Source organism: Arachis ipaensis, chromosome B10, assembly GCF_059453495.1.
Source record: "Arachis ipaensis isolate K30076 ecotype BB chromosome B10, ASM5945349v1, whole genome shotgun sequence".
Lineage (NCBI taxonomy): Eukaryota > Viridiplantae > Streptophyta > Magnoliopsida > Fabales > Fabaceae > Arachis > Arachis ipaensis.
In genome coordinates this window covers 133,393,118-133,418,553 of record NC_142435.1, presented here as the reverse complement: position 1 = coordinate 133,418,553, position 25,436 = coordinate 133,393,118, and the positions used below count along the sequence as shown (strand labels likewise).

The following is a 25,436-nucleotide window of genomic DNA, read 5'->3' as shown; positions in this document are numbered from 1 at the left end:
GAGCTGTGCTTAGCAAGTAATAATAGATTTAAGCAAGAATAAACAGTGCTTTTAAATAGAGCTAAGTACCGTGATGAATTAGTTACTAGCTTGTTGGACTGAGGAGGAATACTGTAGAATGAAAAAAAAAGAAAGAGTAAACAGTAAAGCAAGTCAACGATTGAATATTACAGGTTGTACCTTCTAACAGCAAAATTATTTTAGGGGCAGCATCGTCACATTCCTCTACTAAAATTGCTTGCTCCCCAAGCTGAAGCAGAACTATATACACTCCCCTTCAATTTATACCTACTCTAATATTGTCCTATCTTCTATCAAACCTAACTTCTTAAATTTTTTCTGCCACATACACACAAACCAGAGCTATGGCCGTTATCCTAGGCCCACCTGAAGTCTCAACCCCAAAGCCGCTGTGGCACCACCGCCACCAACACCATAACCGCAGTCTCTGAACCCTTCACGGACCTAATGGTCTCAAAATTCAACATTACCAATCCCCCAATGGGCTTCACAGAGAACTGCTCCGCAATATTCTTGTCATCTGACAACACATGCCTCGACTTCTTCTTCTACGTCGTCCCTGACACTCCCTTCGACTCCCTCCAATAGAGGCTTGGCGCGGCATGGAGCCACGATCCCCTCACCACACTCAAGCTTGTCTGTAACCTCTGAGGCATCTGCGGAACTGGCAAGTCTGATCGCGAGGGATTCTACGCTACAGCCATGTGGCTATTCTCTAACCACCCAAGACACTCGTAGCCAACGTCCCCACCTTCACCGAATTCGAATACTTCAAGGACCTTCTAGAATTCTCTACAAGCTTTTAGAAGGTTCTGATCTCCACAAGAATCAGAAGGAGCAGTGACTCACCGTAAAAGGCTCCAAGTCTAAGAAGAGGAACAAAAAGATGATGAAAACAAAAGCATTGCACCAGAGGAGTAAGAAGGAGACTGTCCCTACTCTCAGGGAACACAAGAAGGTTTCCATGGCCAAGAAGCTCCTTCACCGTTACAAGAATGATGCACATTTTTGGCTTTTCCACGATAGCGTCACCGATCACTTTGCCAATTGTTTGAAGACCGATATAGAGTTACTGAATTCCAGCAGATCAACGGATATTAGTCTTGCGGCGAAGTGGTGCCCCTCTCTTGACTCTTCCTTTGACCGATCCACGCTTCTTTGCTAGGCCATTGCGAGGAGAATCTTTCCTCGCGAGGGTAAGTCTGAGTATGAAGGAATCGAGGAGACGTATTATGCTTACAGGATCCGCGATCGGTTGAGGAAGGACGTTTTTATCCCTCTTAGGAAGGTTCTAAAACTTTCCATGGTTTTCATCGGTGTGAACCGCTTGGATTTGATCCCATACAATAGAGTCGCCTCTTAAGGCATGACAAAGAGAGGTTCCAGAAGTACCTTGAGGTCGTGAAGTCAGGGAAGACTACCATTGCCTCTAGTGCTTTGCTTCCTCATAAGATCAGAGCGCCTTTGGGAGACGTGGCAGAGCTTCAATGGAGTAGAATGGTGGGTGACATGTTCAGTAAAGGTAAGATAAAGAACTGTTTGGCTGTGTGTGATGTTTTTGGGAGTATGAGTGGGGTTCCCATGGAGGTTTTTGTTGCATTGGGACTATTGGTGTCTGAATTGAATGAGAAACCATGGGCAGGAAAGGTTATCACATTCGGTGAAGATCCTCAGCTTCATTTGATTGAAGGCAATAATCTTAATTCCAAGACTAAGTTTATTAGGGAGATGGAGTGGGGGATGAACACAGATTTCTAGAGGGTGTTTGATCACATTTTAGAGGTGGCTATAAATGAAAAATTGAAGGCAAATCAGATAAGTAAAAGTAGGGGTGCACACGGCCCGGTTCGGACCGAAGACCCGACCCGGGCCCGAAGCATTTTGGATGATGAAGACCTGTACCCAAAGTGACATGGGATTCACCTGGAAAAAAGAAATGAAATCTGAGAAGGGAGTGAAACTGGGAACGGGCCATAGCTCGGGTCACCCAGACCCGACCCGATCATCATACACATCACATAATTAGTCATTATATATTTTGTAGGTTTCTTTCATGCATCCACATCACAAGGAACAAGTTGACAACGTTAATGGCTATTGATGGAAGATGGTTATTCTTATGTGGAATTTAAGTATTGTAAACCTTAATATTTTGTGTTATTAGTCATTATAAGACTATAAGTTAATGTTTTATATTTAGAATACATAAGACTTTAGACTAATGTATAATATTGTGTTATTTGTATTGACTTAAATATTTGATGTTATTAGACAATATTAGTATTGATTGTGATTATGCTTTAATGTTGAAAAATAGTTGGTTCTTGTTATATTTTTCTAAGTGAATTTTACCATGTCAAATAAGGTGAATTCTCTGGTGTAGAAATTAAAGGGTTGTTGTTTCTACACGTATAGAAAGTTGGTGGCAGGATAATTTAGTGACACTTGTCCACTTCAAAAAGCCAATTCTGAGAAAGCTAGTGGCAATGTGCAGAGAAGACTGTGAATCCGTGAATGTTGACACACGGGAGTTTAGAAGATTACGGGATGAAGTATGTTAATTAAGTTGTATTACGGAATCCGTTATGATAGCTAATAATGGGTCTATCTGAAGTGGGTTTTTTGGGTTCTAAACTCTTTGTAAATGGAAGAGAAAAAAATGGCCTTGGTGGTGGCTTTAGGTTGCTTCGTTGGAAATAGAAAGAGTGTAACCCAGGTGATGAACTTAACGGAGGGAAAATAAAAACCCTAGATAGAGAGAAGAAGTTGCTCCTCCTCTGACGGCGCCGGAGTGAGGCTGAGTTCCTTTGGGTGGCGGCTCCACGTATGTTGGGGTAGATTGGTCAGTTTCACTAGAGAGTGCACGGTTCTGTGGGTGGAACGTTGTCGCTACGCCAAACACAGAGGACCGAAGCTGGGCGAGACTGCCATTGATCGCAATCTGCCGGTGGAGGTATGCATTGTATATTTTCCTTGCACAAAGTCCAGATGAAAATATTATGCCATAAGTTTTTTTCGTCTCTGAAATGTGGGTATGGTCTTATTTGGGTTAAGACGTGATGTGCTTCCTGAGAATAGGTTAGAGTTTTGATTCTACCTTTGTCGGGCCGTATTCATAATTTCTGATCACAACAATCATGTCCTTAAAGTTTGCAATTGTAATAATAGAAGTTAGTTTAAATAGCATTCCATTTTAATTTTCAATGGTAACTTAATTTAAACAGTTCTCACAATTTTAGCAAGCAAGGGTGTTATTAATTAATAATTTGCAATGTTAATATGCCAAATTAGTTCGTTTATGTGTGTAGTCTCTTTGCTAAATAGGAGTAGTGGCGATTAAAATCGGTTAGCTAGCCATGTTCTTATTATCAGCACTGATCATCTGTTATTGTGATGCATACAAGTATAATGCAATGCAATCTTTAAAGTGAGTAACATGCCAATATAGCATCACAAAATGTTTGACAATCTAGCTAAAAGAAAGAAAAATAGTGTGAACAATCTTTGGCAAAATGTTCCATAATGTAGCTAATAACTTTTTTTGAGCATTTTATCAAATATTATTTATCTTTAAGGGATTTTAAAGGTGGTTTCTTTCAACAGTTAAAATTTTAGCTTTAAATCTTTCACAAGAGTATATACACAAAATAATAGTAATCAGTGGCAGACATGGATAATATAGGTAAGTGTAGTGCAGTTACATGGAGTTCAAGTCACACGCATTCTGTTTTCCTAATTCTGTTATTCTGTTATAACAGAATTAGTAGGCAGATTAGTTAGTTGCTTTCTTCTTCTTTATATAGCTAAATGTATGCAATGAGCTTCACTGAGTTAGTTCAATGCACATACACATTATAGTTACTATTCTCTATAATACAAACTCTATTAATAAAGGAGTGTATGCAATTTACCTCCATGTTCAATGGACTGACCGTCTGTCGTGTATCATTGAGCATTAGGGCCTAATTTGCCAATAACTTAAGTAATCTGTGATTCTGCACGTGGGAACCATAACTACTGCCTCCGTTGTCGATCACTCAAACATGTTCTAATAAAATCATTAATCAACATCCACCTGCTAACTCCCATATAATTAGTTAAAAATTGTGAAGGATGAATTTTTTAACTCATCATTCTGCAATGTGCTGTTACTAGAAGTTGGTGTTGTCCATTTTGTTGTTTCATTTGAAAACAAATTGCAAATGCCCTTCATTTCCTGCACTCAGTCATGATATTCAGCCTTTTATGTTTTGCAAAGTAAAGAAGGTCCCTTAGAGAGAAGCTAAATCCAAATGTTAAATTCGTAAACCATTGTGTTTGTTTATTGTTAACTTTTTGGAAGTTTTACGGGTCCTAGGAACACCAAAACTTTGAAACAGATTTTTGAAAATGAGTTTATCTGCATTTGCAAAATATTTTTATGGAAGCTGTTGATCCATAAGATGATTGTCATGGACATGTAGTTGAAATGAACCTCCTAAATTGAAAAAAGAAAGGACGAAATTTGAAATGCTACAAGCAATATGGTTCCCTTCTACTCCTTTTGATTATAGATTGAACACTATCTATATATCTGATCTTTGACTTTCTATTGCCTTGTAGATGTGCAAGGAGATTGATGTTGCAGAATTTTTTGCGTAGTCCATATCGTTGTGATGTTCTTCACGCCACCTTCTTAGGTCATCCTTCATTGCTTCTATCACAGAATCTACCATATCTACATTCCTAAGAGCCATATATGTTGCAACCTTAATTTCTCCAATTGCTTTCAGGTTAGCTTCTATTTTCATTTCTTTGATTGCTTCCACCTGAGCGCGTGCAACAGCCTGTGTATCCTAAAAATAGCTTGAACAAGCATTTCTACAAACATAGTAAAGGCAACTGTAGGGAGTGTTTAGATTAGTTGTGCAAGAAATGACTTATATCAATTACTGTGTGAATAATTTATTTTTTCATAACTGATTATGAAAAAAAATAATTGGGTGTTATTTGGTATGAAATTAATGAGTATGAATATTCACGTATAAGGTATGAATAACCGTATAATGAAAACAAGGAAGTAATTGATTACGTTGTTGATAAATGTGAAAAGACTAAGAAAGGGAAAGTAAAATTCACATTTGATTCTATGAAAAAAGATTTAAAAGGACAAAACATTCATCTAATTAAATGAAAAAAATGTTCATTCTTTTCACAGCCAAATGGCAAAATGAGTACTTTTAAAGGAAAAGGGGAGAAAAAAGGTGGAATCTTACAGTGTAAGAAAAATAATAACTTGCATTTGTCAAACATTTTCATTTGTATTTTCTTATTTTTCTAACATGTCTTATCCTAATAGGTTTAAAGATAAATTTTTTAAGCCATTAATTTGTATTGCAACCTGCAATTATGAAACCTACTCTAACGAACGATACTGTTTGTTGGGACCTATAGTAAAGTTTTTATTTCAATGTGACCGTTGTTAAGGTTTTATTACTTTTGTACATGAACAAATCGTTGATTACATTAGGTAGTCCTTTAGATTATTATTATCATCATATGAATGAGTCTAATTCCCAGGCATAATTGTTTTATCTTTAGTGTTAGTTGTTCGGGTTTTAGAAATTAAAAACTTACTCAATTAAGTGTATCATTCTAAAAAGATGACAACTTTTTAAGAATTACAAAAGAAAAGTTAGCAAGTTAATTATCACGAAGTATATTCCAAGTCGGCACTACTTTTTCATTTAGTTGTGAAGTTGTATACGCTGCTGTGGTTATGGACATTTTGATGTATGTATTCTACTTTCGCAGATGGGAATTAGTCGCTTTGTGGCGAGTAACGTTAGAGATGGATCCAGTAAAGGAGTTGTTGGGTATGGTCCAAGTAACCAAACAGATGACTCCGTTGATTTTGATGTAATGAATGAGGATTCAAATGAGGAAGCATCTGATTACGGAGATGTTTGGGAGTGACAGCAGAGGATATTAATCGGATGGTGTTTCGAGCTGAGCGACGAGCCTATGAATTCTACATGCAATTAGGAAAATGCCATGGGTTTGTGGTCCAAAAAGGGGATTACGGCAAGGATGAGAATGGAAATTTGATCCGTAGAAGGTTCTTCTGCAACATGGTCGGGTTGAGAGATGGGAGAAGCACTATGCAAGATTAGATAGGAAGAGAATGCATAAACCGAAAATACGCATAAACTGCGAGGCAAAGTTATCAATATTTTTGGATCGAGATACTAGTATTTGGAAGGTGATCATTCACCACAACCATGACTTGACCCCGACAGTATGGTTCACTTGATGCCTCACTTTTGTGGCGTGTCAGATGCTGCGAAGGCACACATGGAAAGTATGGATAGCTATGGACTTTCTACATCCAAGATACTCGGATACATGTCTGGAATTGCGGGAGGTTACTCACTACTGGGGTTTACAAAGAAAGATCCGTATAACCACATAGATAGAAAGAAGCGGGAGAACGTCGCCGATGGTGACACAAATTCCACCGTCATGTATCTGCAAGGAAAATCAGCTGCGGATCCGATGTCGACGACGAGGTATAACATCACTGACGAAGGTATATTGGCTAACTTGTTTTGGGTAGATGGTGCCAGTAGAGCGGACTTTCAACACTTTGGAGATGTTGTTGCCTTCGACTCCACGTACAGGAAGAACAAGTACAGGAGACCGTTGGTGATATTCTCAGGAACTAATAATCACAGACAGACCACAATTTTTGAATTCGGGCTCCTCTTGGATGAACTACAGCCTCGTACATGTGGATGCTTGAAAACTTGCTGGAGGTTATATGTAATAGGATGCCGTCAGTGGTCGTCACAGATGGAGATGATGCAATAATTGCAGTGGTTCAAAAGATTTTTCCAAATGGAACCCACCGGCTATGTGCATGGCATCTTCAAAAGAACGTCACGTCGAACGGGAATGAGATGTTTAGAGATTTATTTTCCAAATGGATGTATGCCAACATGGGGGTTGAGGAATTTGAAAGTGAGTGGGCCACTGCTACAGAGGAGTTTGGTTTCAATGAAAAGTGTTGGACTCTATAGATGTATGAGAAAAAACACATGTTGGTCAGTGCATATCTGAGGGGAAAGTTTTGTGCTGGATATCGTACGACATTGAGGTACGAGGGGTTAAACTCTCATGTCAAAAAGTTCTTGAGTTCCAGGCACGCAATATTGGAGCTTGAGCAGAATTTGGAGGTGTTTGTATGTGAGTACCGACATAATGAGATGGTGGCACAATTTAACTCCGTAATTAGCATCCCTATGATGATAACATGCCTTGATCCAATTGAGAGCGGGGCTGCACGGATGTACACATGAGCAATTTTCTCTCTAGTGAAGAAGGAGATTGATGCTGTCGGGGTGGTGAACTACGTAGCAAAGAGGAGGATTTCAACCACAATGGTATACACGACCAAGGAATACGGTAATCCAGGTCGTACTTTCATCACTTTGTTTGATAGGAACATGGCAAAACTGCAATGTGAGTGCAGATTTTGGGAATGAGAAGGCTTCCCATGCCGACACATGTTCTTTGTTATGAAGTACGACCATGTGCAAGATATACCGCCAAGGGTAGTTCTCACACGGTGGCAGAAAGATGCGAAATCTATCGATGGTTACGTAGAGCAGGGTCAAGCAGACGACGAGAGGGATTTTTTAGTTCGGCATGGGGCTCTTCATGATGCATCCCAGTAGATGTTGTTTCTTGGTGCCAGGAATCAAGTGGTGTACACAGAGGCCCTAAAGGGAATTCGGGCCTTGTGTACACAGCTAACCCAAGCAGTTGGCAGCAACGATGCAAATGAACAAGAAAGGCATGAAGGGTGCGTGAGGGACCTTGTCGTTGTTAGGATAAAGGGTGCACCCCCGAAATGCAAGGCAGCACGGTAAAAGGAGGAAGTGTACTATTTGCAAGAGACCTGGACACACAAAGAGGAGGTGCACGGATAACACGAGGTAGACATGGACAATGAGGGTAGAGTCCGACGAGTTATCAAGTGAATGCACTCAATACTAGGGTTAAATTTGTCATGTTATTGTTTCCAACTCATTGTTACATGTATTCGTAAATACGATGTAGTTTATGTCGAAACCTTAATCGTTATTGCTGCACTACTTGAATTGCACAAGACTTTGTTATTGTCATTTCTTTATTCGATTTTGTTTGGCAGGAAAACAAATCTTCCTCCAAGATATACGAAGCCAAGAAGCACGATGCTTGCTTGAATGAGTATATGAACAAGCCATAATGAAGAAAAGACCTATATTAATGGGTGAGCAGGGTGATTCTCCGTATCGCCCGCATGGTCCTGGCGAAGACATGATAGGAACGACGCAAAGCGGGAATGAGAGGTCAGAACATCCAATGGACCCTGGAAACATAACTAGGGAGGTAATCACGACTTTCAACTTGTATCATCGTGTGTTTGATTTGTTTTGTGAGTCGTTAATTTGGGTGCGGTGCAGTAGTAGATTAATTCAATTTTGTTTATGTGCAGGTGATAGAACTTCTCCACAACCTCAGGTAGGGCATTTGTTGAGTTTTTATATTAATATGTATTGTCTAGGATTAGTATATAGTCGTTGTTCATGAATGCCGTATGTGTAACACGAATTCAGATGTTTTAAGATGATACTTTGCATGTATATGTACCTGGATGATATGGGGATTAATTGTTTATTGTTTTGATTTGGTTTTATGCTCTTTTGTTTTTTTATTTTGGTCAGGTTGAAAAGTTTTTTCTTGAATTGCACTAGGAGTGTTTTTTACTGAGGGTGGACTGACTTCAATGGTCTTGAAGCCCATAAACTCTATTGATGAGATGTTGTTATTGGACTGAGGACAAAAAGGTCACTGTAGTTGATGAAACAAGCCACTTCGTGCATGGATTCCTTATACTAACAAATTATGGATCGTATGACTTCCATCATAACTGTGCAAACATGTATTAAGACTAGAATTTTGTGAGCATGAGTAATTTAATTAACCCAATGTACATGCATATAGAGTGAATAAGAATGAAGGGTCTAATTATCGTTCATACAGCATGGTTAGCTATGAAAATAACTTTTTTATTTTTCATGTTTTTTCTTTATTTAATAACTAGTGAAATGTGTCATTGAAATGATTGTAAATCAATGTCTTGAGTAACAAAAATGACTTGGAAATATACCACTTAAATTTAAGTGATGAGTAACGGAAGTTTTTCATTAAGTTCCTTCAAGACACATCATACTGTGAATGGTTAACTTGCTTTGAGAAGAGTTTTCTTTTATTTGGCATGATGCTTTCATTATGTTGAAAGATAGCAACTTTTTCAATAGTGGCGTTAGATAACCAAACAGCCTTGGTTAGGCCTATATTCTTGATATTTTTTTAGGCATCTCAAATATTAGACCTTAAAACCTAAATTCTTTATTCTAAATTTCAAAAAATAATGCTGAAGTATTTCAGAAGAAAATTATCATAAACATATTAAACCGTTAAATATATGAAATAATTTGTAGTTAATAGCAGTCATAATAATACATATATTCACCAAAATAAGATTCATTAAACCAACAATCTCCGTATTAGTAAACTGAGTTGTAGATTCTATTGGGAGTCCTGATATTAACACAAAAATAGCAACCCAAATAGTGTAGGGAGATGCCCACATCCGAGTGCAGCACACAACACTAACCACCATAACCTGTTTTTACTTAACTAATCAACTAAAAAATTGCCCAAAATACATCCACCATACAAAAAATTAGAGTGTTATCTTCGGCCACCCACGGAGAAAAAAATCTAACAAAAAAGCATAACAGCCCCATATTGTCAAGGTAGCAAAGACAACTATTAACTTAATCAGGGCTTCACGCTTGGATGCAACCTATGCAGTCATATAGTTAAGCTCTTCGAGCTGCTACTAGCAACCGACAATGCTTCTGCGGGGGGTTGGGTTCCTTGGTTCTTTGCCCTTGTGGCTGGATTATCAAGTGTCTCGTTCCAATGCTTGCAAGCAAGCTTGCAAATTTCATCTCTAGTCGGGTTAGACTTTGCCATGATTAAGTCCAAAGCTAACCTCATTCTGTTGTGGTCGTTAATACCCTGTCGTGGAACAAAAAAGATAAATATCGCATCAGAGCGTGCAAGACAGTCTTATCAGAAACTAGACAACAAAAGAAAAAAGTATGTGAAATTATCCGGCATGTGAAATGCATAACCTCTATGTCATATGAGGTCCAAATACTAGAAAGTTGCATCTACTGTGCAACCCATATGCCACAATCACGGCTAAAAATATTAAACATAAACACCTCTTATAAGGATCTAATAGAAGTCTAAAACACACGATACGGAGAGAGTTAACTAGGAAACTGACGAGGTTGGTTCTTGTTGGCCGGTGATGGGTTCCCTAACTCTGTATGCAGACGTTAAGGGTACGACACTCTTGGTCTTGCTGTACAAATTCCTGTCCCTGAGTACTGTTTGTAGGAAGAAGGCTTGGATTGGCAACAGAATATCAGCCGCACCAGAGTATGCAAAGATACATGTCAAAACCAAAAATTAAATTTAGAGCATTAGAAATGAGGTAATTTTACCACATATGTCATTTGGTCCACCCTAGCGTTGCGCTCTCTGTGGTCTTTCAAAGAATCCAAGTAGATGAGATGCTCATCTTTTAAATCCATGACCATTAAAAACCCACTAGGTACAAAGTTAACTGTGCTGCATGAAAACTCCAACAACTACCAACCTTGGTGATATCATCCATCGGGCTCATGAATCTTCTCTTGATAAACTCCAGGGTTTTCGAGCAGTAATTACCAGGGCTTAATGCAATTTGCTGACATAAAAGATGAAAACCAGCAACTATTAATCCATGTATGCATATTAGCTATCAATGTAACATATGAAGCAGCAACCAATTATTCTAATAAAAGTCCAATGTTTTATTCTTCTCAATGGTTTGCTTATTAGTACCGAAGCTAGCTTATAGTCTTTCTACTGAAATTAATAGCTAAACGTGGTGAAGTATACCAATCCCAGTATGATATAATAATATAAAGAGAAATGAAACGCAAGATACAATTTACTCCAAATTTTAGCTGTGCATGCAAACTTTAAACAAAAGAGAATATGTCTAAACTACTACTTACGGTTACGGTGGGTTCTCTGCTGGAGTATTATAATAAATCAATTACAGTTCTTGTGTTATATGAAAAATTAAATCTGAATGTATATCCTATAAACGCAACCCACATCAGTAATGACCAGCAAGAAAAAAGTATAAGATGTAAGTCACATGCCCCAAAAAGTTGAGGGAGATGGAACTCATAGCAAAGCTAGTAGAGAGCCACCAACTCGGCTCAGAGCGTTCATCTGTCAAAACCGTAGCAAGAAGATTGATCACCTGTGTCGCATGAGCACACATATTAAGCCTGGTCCGATAAGACAACATTCTTATTTCCTGGTGCCACAAATTACATACAGTAGAGACTAGCTTACATCGTCTATTAGCTCTTCCCCTGGGCACAGGGTACAAAAGGCATGCCGATCCCCCTGAGTATGCTCACTAGGAAACAAAACCTCTCTACATCCCACAAATACATCACACAGCTATGTCACCAACTTTTATGAACAAGTTTTTCGAAGGGTGAAAAGTACTCAGAAAGTGAACTAACCTTTTATCCAGACCAGCGTCGAACACATATGCCACAACCGCAAGCTCCAGGTTTGAGAAGAACATGCCTTCCGGGGGCCTGAAAACGAGGTCAAAAACCTGCAAAGAAATGTGAACACATTCTAAATACTCATGTTGTGTAATTACAGAAACATGAAGAATTGTTCTTTCTTCCTATACACATACAATACACATGGATTAATTCTGACCTGGGGCATGTCTTCCCCCTGCAATAATCCACCTCGGTTGCGTCCACTAGGATGGGGAGTGCTAAACTCGATCGAATTAGCAGGCACCTCCACATCGCAGTTGAACCCGATGGGAAACTCTAACTTCCTCTGCAAGATAATATCACCCTTACGGTTACTAAGAAACCTCGTTTGAGTCAAATAGTTACTAAAACTGCTACAGAACAGAGTTAGACATGCTAACCTTCAAGGGCTTTCGGCAGGGTTATCACCTTTTGATGCTGATTTCCTAGAATCATTGAACTTGCCTTTTGAACCCTTCATGCTGACTTTAATCTGTTCCTCTCTGCAGAGATGTCTGCCGTCTTTCGCCATTGAAGCCACCATTTCCACCCCTGAACTGGAGTACCCTTTCCTCTTTGAGGGACACACCCCTTCCCTGCTCTTAGGTCCTTCCTGCAATCCTGGTGAACTCTTTTGACCCACGTGTTCGGACCACAGGATGTTTAACATGGTCGAGTGGCCTGCCACATTCTTTGTTAACCTCATTGAATGTTGTAACTGAGTTGACACAGCTGACCTGATCGTCTTCTCACTCCAAATGATATGCTGCATGGAACATGATGTAACAGTTATTACATTGAATACATGCACCTAGTGTTATTAAATTATAGCATTACATAAAATCCTCACCTCATGAATCTGAGCCAGTACATCCATGATGGAAGCAACATCTACAGGGCCTTCTGTTGTTGCTCTTGCTGCCTTCTCCCTGCAAAGTTGAAACAAAAAAATCATGTCACTTTGCCCCCACAACACACAGCAGAATGACAAAAGGTGAAAATTTGTTCATCAACACACCTCACACAGTCCAACACTAACTTCTCCACCGTTGGTTGCGTCGGAGGTCCATCATTGTTGTCGTTCTTTTGCGACTCAATGGGTGTTCAACTCGGATGTGATGACTCTGCACCACAGTGTCACCGTAATCATGCGCTTTTCCACTTTATCAATGTCAATTCTTCCCAATACATATGAAGAGCTGTGAACTATGAAGCACGGATTCTCTCATAGTGCCAGTGTATCCGTGTCGGACACGAATCCGACGCCGACACGCGGCGGATACTTCAAACGAGCGTATCGGCGGCGTGTCTTTTTGCGGTGCAGAATTTTAGTAGAGCTGTCATGAATCGGAACGAGTCCGACTCGATTCAGATGTTCATGAGACGGATCTTTCTGCTGGACTGCAAATCTTGAATTGATTTTATGATTTTATGGCCCGATTAACCAATTTTTTCTTTCTAATTTTAAAATATTCTAAAATTAAAACAAATCAAAATTTAAATTTAAAAATAAAATAATTAATAAATCAAAACCTAAATCTACTTACCGTTTGTCTTTGGTAGCTTACTTACTCACTAGCTTACAATTTTTTATTTTTTTTAATAATTGCATAGTTTTAAGACTTTTTTTATGAAACTATATTTACTCTTATATTTACAATATGATATTTTATTAATTTAATATATTATTTAAATTTTAATTCACATCATATCCTAAACGTGTCATATCCAATTTTTTATAAAAAGAACGTGTCAGCGTATCCGTGTCGTGTCGTGTCCGTATCGTGTGTCGTATCGGTGCTTCCTAGGTTGTGAAGAGTATCTGGGCCTACACATTGAAGCCCAATTTGGAGGCCCATGTAAACTCACATGCCCACTAGTTATTATTAGCTTGTAGTTGTTGTTCAAGGTTGTATGCAAACCTTCCATACGAAGCCACACAAACTAATTGTTATAGGCTTCTATCTTTCTACCCTGCACATAGATCTACGAGCCCGGCATGACATAAAGGTGACCTTTATACCTGATGTGATATGATTGAGGCATATGATTGATAGCCTCACCTAAATCCTACCAAAATCACTCTAAAGATTCATCCCCATAACCTTATAGGAAAAATTTTAAGTGTACCGAGAACACCAGTGTTCCAATTATTTTAACCGTTGATTTTAATTAATATATATTATATATATTTTTTATAATTCAGATCAACGGTTAAAACAACTAGAACACTGGTATTCCCGGTACACTTGAAACTCTTCCTAACTTATATAACTTACTTCATGGATGAAATCAGAGAAAGCCTAACTAGGTTGAACGAAATATAAATGTAATATAATAATATATTTTCTCAAGCTTAGATTTAATTTTTTTTTGGGTTGGTATAATTGGATGCAGACCAATAATTTCACAAACACAATAATTTTGATGGAATTTATTTAACTAAAAAAAAAGAGCAAAACCTACCCCTAGAATTTGAATCAACAAATAAAAAGGATTTATAACATTTAAAATTAACAACATACTTAGCCCCTATTGAATACCAACAATTAATGTAGCAATTCATCCAAAAATAGCAATTCAATTTTACAACAATTATGAAATCAAATGGAGTATGAAACATGCATTAATTTGTATACTAATTCCACTTCCTGACAATATCAACCATAAAACTACATCCATTGAATTAAAATACCCCATTTAAGAGAGGACTAGTACACCCACGTTCATATTACTCCGGATAACTAACACTAGAAGTAGAAGACAAATGATTCACATGACCAGCAACGACAAAATAAAGGAGATTATACACTAACATTGATCATCATTCCTCCACAAGCTCCTCGAACATTTCAACTTGCCTCTTCAGATCTGCATTCTCTTCCTCTAACTGACGAATGCGTTCCGACAGAGAAGACATAACTTTGGTGTTTTCTTCATTTCTCTCATGTTTCAATCGACATATTATGCGGTAGTTATAGTCACAAATTGCGAGACCAGTGGTAGACATTAGCTTTTCTAACATCACGAACGACACCTCTTGGCGAGCGTCATGATCATTCACCGAGACTGGCCCGTGAGCAACAAGCTCAAGACCCCTGTCATTGCTTGGAAGGACTACTGTATACCCAAAGCGAATCACACTGTCCAATGCCTTGGTCTCCTGCGCCAAAAAAATGGGACACCCAATCCTTAGCATGGAACACGCTCGCATCAACATCATTTCCATGAATTCAACGAGCAGAAACGGCTGTTCTGCCCCAATCGTTACAATGCCCCGCCTGTCACCTAAAATCGCAATTGTTTCTGATTTTAGGAACATGAAAGACTCTTCTTTAACACAAAAAACACCAACGGTAACTTACCTGAGCCTCCCCACACCTTACTACTATAGCTCCCCTTTTCCACACCTCTGGCACCCACCACAAACAACGGCGGCGGCGTGGTTCCTCCGGTCTGACATCTAACCCCACCACCGGTGTGTTGTGTCCCACGGGAGCCTACCCCGACCTTTCCCCGACTGATCCATGCCACGGCTTCGTCACAAACATGAAATCCTTCGAACTCAGCGTGGTTATACCCTAATACCTACTCATTACAATCTTCCTACGTAGTGTATATGCCTACTTGTCGACCATGCTGAACAGCGTAATAGGGAAAACGCCCCATTTCCATTACTTTCTTTCCTGCCACTCTGTGGTTGTTAAGTTTTATCTGCGTTGATCTTTCACTCTTTGTCAATGTGTTTCAAAAACCTTTTTAGAGGGACAACAAGTGCCCTCACTGAGCTATCCCTTGGGAATCGATACTCGTATAGCATATAACTATAGCTTCAGGTGGATTGGTTTTCTTTTCCGTGTCCACTACACATTCCACAATCCATAGTGTTGGTGATTATTATTTTATTATATATATAATCTCAAAAAAAAGATAAATCCAATTAGAATAAATAAAAAATGTACCGAATCATATTAACTAAACAAATTAATAAAAATAAGTGGAATTTCTTATTTTAAAGATTTTAAACGATAAATATATAATAATTATTATTATAAATACTTTACAAATTTATAGTTCAAATTAAAATTTAACATATCTTAAAGTTGAAAATATTAAAAATAGTTAGCATTTCTCTTAAGGAAAAATGAATGACTACACTATCCTATAATACAACGTACAACGTCAGTTTTTATTTTAAAAATAATTTTGGTAATCGAAATAAAATAGACAATAGTGTTTTTGTAGAATCAAAAAATTAAATTTAGAAATGATTAACAACTTATATTTTTTATTTTAATAACAAAAACAAAATTAGTTATGTAAAAAATATTCGAATTTTTTATTTTTAATATTAGGATAGATTGTGGGTAATACCCAAAAATGAGACTCGGAGTGTGTTATGCACAGATATGGGTTTGATAATTGGCATATTCAGAAATCGTTAATAACGATTTTAAACAAATTGTGAATAGCATTTTCTATTAGGAGAGAAAGTGTGGAAAGAGAAGCTGGAGGCGTTGGATCAGGTGAGAACGGCTATGATCAATAAACAAAATGAGGGTACCGATTTTATGGCGGATGAGCAGAGAGACCGTGGATAGCAACCGCAAGATGGGTGATCTACGGCTGGAAATTGAAGCATGAAGAAAATAGGTACTTCCGATTTGATGTTGTGTCCACATGGCTCGCATGCGGTGAGCCCCTGTGTGGTCCGTGACTCCTCTCTCCCCAGACGCTCTCACTCATCATTGAGAAGACCAAAACACCAAAACACAAAGTGTGTGTTAACTCTCTGCTCTCTGCTTCGGTTCCTTTTTTCTTAAGTACCATTGTTTCCATATGAAGGTTGCATATTTTGTTGAACTCCAGCTTTATCTTTTTCAAGATGGGGAAGAAAAAAATCCCAATGGATAAACATATTTTGAAATATCTTGATCATCCTTTATATGTAAGTAATTTTTTTTGCCTATAAAATTATTTATAATGTTAACATCAATTATAAATTGCTTAAATGAACTTAGTACTATTATAGAATAAAAGTTAGTTATAATAATAGATTTGAGTGTAATAAGTTAATGTGAACATGATAGTTAATCTAAATAAACCCGTGAGTACTCTGTTTTTAAGAGTTTAGTGGCTTTTTTATTTTTTAATTATTATTATCATTATTGAGATAGTTATTATATATTTACATGATAGTGTTATTATATATTGATAGTGTTATTATGGAGTAAAAGTCAGTTATAATAATAGATTTGAGTGTAATAAGTTAATATGAACATGATAGTTAGTCCAAATAAACACGTGAGTACCCTATTTTTAAGAGTTTAGTGGCTATTTTATTTTTTAATTACTATTATTATTATTATTATTGTTGTTGTTGTTGTTGTTGTTGTTGTTGTTGTTGTTGTTGTTGTTGTTGTTATATGATTACTGATAGTGTTATTATAGACTAAAAGTTAGTTATAATAACTGATTTGAGTGTACAAAGTTAATATGAACATGGTAATTAGTCCAAATAAACATGAGAGTACCCTGTTTTTAAGAGTTTAGTGGCTATTTTATTTTTTTAATTATTATTATTATTATTATTATTATTATTATTATTATTATTATTATTATTGAAATAGTTATATGATTACTGATAGTATTATTATAGACTGAAAGTGAAGTTAGTTATAATAATTGATTTGAGTGTACAAAATTAATATGAACATGGTAGTTAGTCTAAATAAACTTTTAAGGACCCTATTTTTAAGAGTTTAGTGGCTATTTTATTTTTAATTATTATTATTATTATAATTATTACTATTATTGAGATAGTTACAAGTTTACTGATAGTGTTATTAAGTTTTAATAGTTATTGTGATTATGGTTGTTATAATTCATTTTTTAATAGTTTCACTTCCAAGTGCATTTCCATACTTATTAACAATGATATTGTTATTGTTGTTATTATCATTATTATTTTAACAGTTATAATTACGTGAGGATTATTTCTGTCAGGGTTCTAGAGTAATTGAACTGAGACACTTATATGCTCCAGAACTATATGATCGGAGAATAGAACCCTATCTAAGAGCTGCTGGCTTTTACAATGTGTTTCAGATTCGAAAAATTTCAGGACAAACGGTCCTGATAAATGCCTTGATAGAACGGTGGAATCCAGTGACTCATACGTTTCATCTCCCTATAGGTGAATGTACTATCACTTTAGAAGATGTAGCTTTGATATTTGGGATTCAAGGAACTGGGCTACTAGTTACATGGCCAACCAACAGTAATCACGGATCCATGGTGCAAGAATGTCTGATGAACTTTGGAGTTATCCCAACAGCGAGTGAATGCAGAGGTAGCTTTATCAAACTAACATGGTTGCGTAATGTTAAGTATGGAATAATTTTGATTACTCATGAGGCTATGGAGCATTATACCAGGTGCCACATTATGTCGTTGTTTGGTACCACGTTATTTGCTGACAAATCCGGTGCAGGGATGCATTGGAAATTTCTACCCTTGCTCCGTGATATTCCTAGAATCAGGACATATAGTTGGGGATCAGCTTGTCTTGCCCACTTGTGTAGGTCTCTGTGTTGGGCCACGCAATATGATTACAAAGATTTAGATGGGCCTTTAGCACTGTTGCACGTATGGGCTTGGGAACGGATGCCTTTCCTTGCACCAATTCGCCGTCCCCCGACTTTCCCGTTAGCTTGTTGGTATGACCTCTAAGGATATTCATTACTAATGTTTTATTAATTGACTATGTAAATGCATTATATTGATGTAACATTATTCAATGACAGGTGGAACGAGTGGGATTCCCCTTCGATAGAGTTTACGCGGTGGACACCTGCACATTTTAGGCAGATGCTTGATAACATTACAAATGCTAATGTATGTCACTATTATTGCTTATGTTTCATTCGTCCTCTAATTTTATACCATGCGTTATTTTCATTGTTAAGAGGTTTGCCTAATGTAGTGTTTTTCTGTCGACACAGTTTTTGTGGGACCATGTGGGTAACGCTTCATAAGAAGCTTCCCACCCTCCAAAAATTTTTTCAACTGCTTTCTGCTTAGCCAACCATACTTTGCGATAACTAATCGTGTAGTTAAACTTCAATTGGACATCTGCAATCACTTATCGCACCTTTATGGATGGATCGACCTCTATCAATGGCTTAATTACTTCTGCAATAGTGTCTGAGTCCAACTTCGAATGATCCTGAGAAATAGTGGCTTTAGTACAAGTATGGCTGCCATTGTATCGTCTAATCTCCCAACAATACTTTCTTTGCATCATGCTAACCCTGATAAGCCAATCACAGCTTTGCCCATATTGCACACATTTCGCGTAAAATGTCATCGGCTCAGACTCAAAAATCTGATAATCAACACCTCTGTGAATGGTATAATCTTTAACTGCCTTTATCACAGCCTCTCTAGAATTAAATTCCATCCCTATGACAAATTCACCATCTTTGACCACAGGTGGATCTGCAGTAACACCGCCAACCCATATTTACACAGTGCATAATATTTAAAGTACTAATCCAAATACGGTGTGATGCAACTACAAACTTGCATTGGCATACTCTGGAAATTCTAGAGTATTCATGGCATCGAGATCCAAAGCGCACATGAAAGACGGTTCTTCGAATGGATGCTCACTCGCTAGTACATTTGCGACATCTTTGACGTTTGACTCAATGGTTCAGTCCTCTTGTTTCTCGTCTGCATTCAGATCAACGAAATCGTAATTGCCTTCATATTCCTCTTCGCTGTCATTGTTATAACTTTCCCAATTGAAATCATGATCATGTTCTACCGTATTCGGTAATTGGTCGAACTCTACATACAGCTCAATAACAGACACTTGTGATTGGGCTTGATAGTAGATTGAGAACATCTCTTGCAGACTTGTGTCATCATTGATGTACATCGCATGAAATTGAACGAATCCACCGAATACTAATATAGGTCGTCTGTATAAAATATTTGTCACCCTCTTTGGCATATGAGGATCTATATTTTGACAAATATAAATCTTAAATTCTTCGAACGACACCATAAAAGAAAGAACAGATATACAAGGATTATTACACATAAATATCACACCTTTAGCTGTTTCAGATAAAATTTGACCATTATAACAAATTTTAAAACTAATATTATTATTCATCTTTGTGATCACGAAAATTATATTTCTATTATAATTTTTAACACGAATTAACGAAATATCATAGTATCAAAATGAAATATTTGTATAACTAAAACAAACAAAAAAAATTACCCAAAAACAAACAACAAAAAAATTGCTTGCACACACGAAAGAAGAGAAACAATAAGAAGAATAAGAAGTAGAAGAAGAGCATTAGAAAGAGAAAAGGAGATCGAGAATTGTAAGACATTACATTCACGCACGCACTCTATATATAGAGAAGTTAATAAATAAATCGTTATTCACGTTTACGAATTAAATAATTTTAAAATTAATAAAAAAGGAAATTGGCACTAACGATTTCATGTTCTCATAGATTCAGAACTTATTTTTGTCCTACTTGAAATTGTAAGTCCCATTTTCTATATTTTTTGTCCTATTCAAAAATCGTTGGTCTCATTTTCATAGTTTTTTGTCCATTCTGAAATCGTTAATAACGATTTCTTGTTGTATTTTCTCAATCTCCATATCAATGCATTACACTAAATTAGCATAATATCCCCGTATTACACTTATGCTTTGATAATATAAAAAAAAATAGCCAAAATATTCAGCATTTAATAATTTTAATCATTTAAATCTCAAGTAACAAAAATTATGTGTATCTTACCATGCAAATAATAAATTCTTATGTATAATTTATTCACTCCTATGACACAACTAATGTATAATGTATTGAGGATTGACAGGTATTGTCTGAAAAAATTTTTATAAACTTCGTAGTAACAGAAAATAGCGATTTTATTTTTAATTTTCATGAACCAAATTATTCTAAACTTTTTAATTATTTAACCAACACTATTAATAATTTTTATTATTGCTTTTCTACTAAAAAATATTAAAAAACGTTGTCATATATTTTTTCAATACTAATAAATAAGTAGGTATTTCTAAATGCAAAAATAGAATGATGTAATATTTTAAAGAGTGATGTTTTCAAATACAGAAATTATAACTGAAGATTGTAGAAGGCTTAGAGAAGGGGGTTGAATCTATGACCTTCTTTTAACCCTTTTAAAACAAACTTGCAATCTGAATCTGTTTGAACTCAGCAGCAGAAAATTTATGAGACAATTTCATTTTGTCTCATGAATATCAGAAAACAGAACAGAGCAAGGAAGAAAGAAGCTGACACCATCATGTATCCTAGTTCGATTGCCTTGTGCAATACAACCTACATCCAGTCTCCACCACAACAGTGGTGGAATTTCCACTATAGTTACAGTATTACATACACCAATTCCACAGGATTAACACAATCCTTTCACACTCAAGTTCTAATCTAACTTGACTTGGTTATGCTAATACCTAACTCTTCCTCTTAGTGCTAACCCAACTAAGAAAGGGGTACCTCACAGGTACAGGATACAAGACACAGACTTTACCTAAAGAAATCTAAAATAACTCTAGACTTTTCACTCATGTGTATCTCTCTGCCTTTTTTTTCTCTCTTAGGCTCTTTCAATGACTCTCTCACTCAGCCTTTTACCTCAAGAAATTACAGAAATATAAACAAGTAAATTATATTCTGCAAAATATGAAGGAGATTGACTCTACAACAGCCTCTTTGCTATGTGATAAACCAGATTTGCTAGCCTTTGATTCAGTTCTTCATTCTGGCGGAATACTCCTTTGACTAGGAAGCACTGTCCAAGTAGATGAACTTCTTCAAAGAGCCCTTCTCAGAACATACACCTCAAGAACACTGGTTATCTCTCCTTAGCTTCTGAACGGTGAACCAACTTCTTTTGTATCTCCTTGCATGTTGCTGAGTTGCTCTCTCCAAGGTCAAACTTTGAGCATTGTGCTTCACCAACTCACTTTTTTACTGTCTTCCATTTTTCCTCAAATTAGGAACTTTGGTTCTGACCTTCTTAGTTGACCGAAAGCCACAAGTCATCATAAACAAATGTTTCCAATGGTAAAACCCTATCTCAGCTATTGAAAACCAACTTGGTCCCCAAGATACACTTGTGACCGTGGATGCACAGCAATGAAGAGCAGATATCATCTTTCCCATGTATCCCAATATGGAGTGGCAGGGAGTTGAAGATGAAGAGAAGAAAATGAGATGCATTTAGAAGGAAATAAAATCACCTTTAGCTTCTGACCTCTTCTTGATACAGATTGATGTGGGTGATTAGGCTTTAACCTTTTTGCTTAAGTCTTCTCTTTCTTGCTTTATTCGTGAACAACTTAGGGGCTAAGCTTTCTCTCTCTCTTTCTCTGAGTTCTGACTGAGACAGGAAAAAGTGAACGTTGCTTTGGAAGCAAGATGGAGGGATTAGCTTGTTGAAGTCAAATCGGGCTTGGGTTGGTTCTATTCAAGTTCAACCCATTTGCATTCTCTTTATCATCTTTGGGCTTCTATTTATTTGTGGCCCACTAGAATAGATTCAGCTTGCTTTGTATTGGGCTGCTGCAACGATGTATTTTAGCCTGCAACAATTAATCATAAATAATTAACACTAATTATTTATTTTGCCCAATAAAATAATGTTTGTCATCATTAATTAATTTAGTTAATTTCTTAACTCAACAATAACTTATACAAAATAAATGAAAAAATTAAACACAATATTATTTGGATATTCATAAGAGTGGAAGAAAACAAAATAATCATCTACAAAAAAACCACACATCACGAGTGTTAAATAGTAGATGAAAACTTATAACTATATGTAAGCACATGAAAATGATGTATTTAATGTGATTTAAATGAAAAAACTGATGTCCAATAATCATTTGAATATCAATCATATCGCAGAACAAAAAATAAAACATTATTATTTTCAAGATAAAAATAACTCTTTAATGACTTGGGTTAGTGTTAGCATATTAATATAATTAGGTTCATTGTTATTATTCTTTATCATTAAAATTATTGTGATAGTTATCGTTCTTATTATTATGTTTAGGTAGAGAGAAGGAGCGACAGGCACGGGTAGGGGGATACAATAAAGAGACATAGCGGGAGGGTGATAGAGAAAGAGAGCGGGAGACAGATACAGAGAGAGATAAAGATAGAAAGAAAGACAGAGATTTTCGATATTATCGTTGTTATCATTGTTATGATTGTTATTATTCTTATTATTAGAGATAGATTAAGAGACAGAGATGGTACCAGATACAGAGAGGGAAGGAGAGAGATGGATAAGCAGAGCAAGAGAGAGGGATAGGCATAGTGAGAGAGAGAGGGGAAGAGAGAGAAAGATCGGGAAAAGGGACAAAGAGAGAGAGACAGAGATTTTTAAGACTTTTATTATTAGGCACAGATTGAGAGATAGAGATGAGACTACATAGAGGGACATAAAGAGATAGGCAGAGCAATACAGGAGAAGAGAAAGAGAGAGAGACACAAGCAAAGATGAAAAAGAGGGAGAGTCAGAAAGACTACGAGAGAGATACAAAGAGGGAGAGACACAGAGAGCTAGCAGCAACAAGAGGGAGGATATATATATATATATATATATATATATATATATATATATATATAGAGAGAGAGAGAGAGATACGGAGTTATAAATATACTAAAACAGAGACTGAAATACAGGTAGAGATGGATCAGGAAAGAAAGAGAGAGATAGATAGAGAGTGACGTAGAGCCAGAAGAAATACAGAGACTGAGAGAGTGAAAGAGCGAGAGAGGGACATCGAGAGGGAGGGGGAGAGAGACACCAAGACATTATTAACATTTATTATTATTATTATTATTATTATTATTATTATTATTATTATTATTATGGGTATATCACCAAAAAATGCACTCGAATAATCGAATTGTTGACAGAAATACACTCAAAATTTTGTTATCAACAAATATGCCGTCAAATAATTTAAAATAGTCACAAAGTTGTCTAACATTAAATATATATTTCTCAAAAAATACTTTATATATTCAATTTTAATGCAATTGTTTTCAAATATAACTACAAAAAATAAGATATTTATACTTGTAAAATTTGGTGATTCTTCGTTATTTCTTATTTTTTTTATTTTTCTGTTAACAACCAATAATATTTTTAACAAATCACAAAAAACTATATGCTAAACGAAAAATTTGCAAATTTCAAGAATAGAAATACCACATTTTTTTAGTTATGCTTACAAAAAACCGCATTAAAAGCACAATTTCTAAAGCATTTTTTAAAAAAATACATATTTAATATTTGATACTTTTGTCACATTTTTTAATTATTCGACAAAAATTTTATCGATATCAAAATTCGGGTGTATTTTTTCATTGACAAAATTTTTCGGCTGTATTTTTGGTAGTTTACCGTATTATTATTAGCACATTTCTTTTTATTATTATCTTCTTGTGGTAATGTACCATTTTTAATTTTTTTTTCATGCTTCAATTTTTTTTTTACAACACTTCACTTTGTATTTCATTGTCCGGGTAAGTTTTTTGGATTAGAGTTCAAGTTCCTAAACACCTAAAGCAACCAACTAAGCCCATGTGTTTTTGGACATAAGATAAGCCCATGTTAGGCATTCCTATTCAACTTCATTTAGAAATTAGAAAGGATTGTTTATAGTTCAAAATAGTGTCAATATTAAACAATAAATCTACTACACACAAAAATTGTTTTCCAACCCATTATGAGGCCCCTTACAAAAACCTCTTAATTAATCATATTATCATTAACTAACAACGGAAGCTTCATGTGACATGCCTGCCCAACCTACAACACAGTGCAGAATCTGTCCTCTAACGAACACTTGTCCTCGTCTCACATTGTCACCAGCTTTTTATACGACTATACGGGTAGAAACAACAATTCTTTCTACACCATAGAATCCACTGTCAAATAATGGTTAGAATTTTAAAAATTTAAAAATTTTCACATGCTAATTTACAAGAAGGTATTAAAGTAACATTTTGTCTTGAATTTATATTTTTTTATCTAATTTTATGTAATATTAATTATTGTTAACGGGCTAATTTTCACTCGATTTTCCCTCGATATAATTGTAACCGAAAATATATAAGTTTTATTATGTCTAGAACTGGATTTGAATTTAACAAATAGACCCGATATATATCTGGATATGAGTCCCTGAACATGAACATCCCTAATTAAGAGAGACTGATTAGTGATTACCAAGTAATTACTAGGAAGTATAGTGAGAAAGGTTATGGCTCTACTGTTCCTCAGATTGTCGTTTGGAATCTGAGGGACCCGAGGACCACTCCAGTGCCATCCACCCAGCAAGGGGGAGCGCTCGTGAGTGGATTCTCTAAGAATCTCATGACCTTGTTCATGGACAATGACGACGAAATAAGCCTCGAAGCTTTAATGGAAGCTGCAATTTCTGGCCCACAATATCAGAAACTAGTCGTGCTATATTAACACAATGAAGTGGAGTTTATTACAAACTTAACAACATATATATTCTACTTAGTCTGTATAGATGAGTAGTTGTTTAGTAATAAATCGTTAAATTATTTAGATTTAGTTATTCAT

General features: G+C 36.2%; 1 pseudogene; it reads left to right on the top strand.

Annotated features, from left to right (window-relative positions):
- Positions 1-501: 501 nt before the first annotated feature.
- On the top strand, positions 502-25,322 carry LOC148581778 (uncharacterized; annotated as a pseudogene).
- The last annotated feature ends 114 nt before the right edge of the window (positions 25,323-25,436 follow it).